Below are 1519 nucleotides of genomic sequence, written 5' to 3'. Positions count from 1 at the left end.
CTCCCTATTGTCACTTCTTGTTGTAAAGTTGGGGGTAGGGGCAGATGGATTAGGGAGGGTAGAGGATGGGAAGAAAGAGAGACTAAAGGGGCAGACTTACCCCTCCTGTGGGCAGGTTTCCCTTTGGGCGTCAGGCAGTGTTTACAGATCTGTTGGCATCTCCACTCTTTAGCCTTTTGCTGGTTTTGCATCCCTGCAAAGATGCCAAGGACAGCGCAGGAAGGATGTTTTGCTTTCTACAAATCATTTGCTCACTTATTCCCTTCTCAGAGCAGTTCTGTCTAGGTGCTGGGACTCAGGGTGAAACAAACACGTGTCCTGGAGCACAGCAGGAAAGACGTTATGAACAATTCACAGGTGGCTCTCCGTGCCCATGGGTTCCACACGGATCCAAGTATGGATCTCAAATACTTGGGGGAAAAAATTCCAGAAAGTTCCTAAAAGCAAGATTGGAATCTGTCCCGCGCCAGCTACTATGTTACAGGGCATTTATACTGTATTTACAATGATTTCTTGGCACTCACACCTTGCTAGGTATTGTAAGTAATCTAGAGATGATTTAAAGTATACGGGAGGATGTGTGTAAGTTACATGCAAATCCTACACCATTTCATCTGAAGGACTTGAGCGTGTGTGAGGTTTGGTACCTTCAGGGAGGTCCTGGAACCAACCCCCCAAGCATACTGATGGACCACTGTAATTCCCTGAGCTGTGGGTTATGTTGGAGGTAAGTGCAGAGGATTGTGGGAGTCAGGGAAGGGTCCCCGGAGGAGATGGTGTTTAAAGGAAATGTCCTACGGGAAAGCTGGAAGAGACGAGCCTCTTCTGGAGCAGACCCAGAAATACTGATCATGGGGTTGGGGTGGGGAAACCTGAAGAGAAAGAGCAGTCTGAAGTTGGAGGACAGAGTGTTAAAATCCCATCTGCTCGAGTACAGCTTCTTGGAGTACGGACTGGATCACGCGCAGGAGCATTCTAAGTGGCACAAAATAAAAACGACTAGAGCTGCCGTTGGTAGTATGTGTATCCTGGGCCCTCTGCCCGGGGTTCTACAGATTTACTAATATTCTTCAACCTTTACCATGGCTTTGCCTGCTGGGAATGTGCCCATTTTACGGATGAGGAATATTCATGAGCCTTGAAGGTCATTCGCCAAGGCTACTTGGCCTGTGTCTGTAAGGATACACTACTTCCCTTGGAAAATAGCCTCTTATTCCTGGCCCTGTGGGGATCTAGTGGTCTGGGGTCTTTCCCTGCAGTTGGGCTGTGGCAGTGGGTGGGATGTATCCTCTGAGGCCCCTGGCCTGGGACAGGAGCCCTCATGCTCTGGAGCTGCCTGGTACAAACTGCCCCTCCTCACTCTCAGTATAGGGAGGCTGCACACAGGCTGGTGGGGACCAGTGGCTGAGATTGCTAAACTGAAGAAAACCAAATACATGAAATGAGGCTCCAGACTTTACCAGGATAATAACTAATGCTAGGAAGTAAAATGGAGCTCATAGAACAAAGGCTTCATGTG

Source organism: Ovis aries, chromosome 25, assembly GCF_016772045.2.
Source record: "Ovis aries strain OAR_USU_Benz2616 breed Rambouillet chromosome 25, ARS-UI_Ramb_v3.0, whole genome shotgun sequence".
Classification (NCBI taxonomy): domain Eukaryota; kingdom Metazoa; phylum Chordata; class Mammalia; order Artiodactyla; family Bovidae; genus Ovis; species Ovis aries.
The sequence above is the reverse complement of the archived record's forward strand: the minus strand, read 5'-3'. Positions refer to the sequence as shown.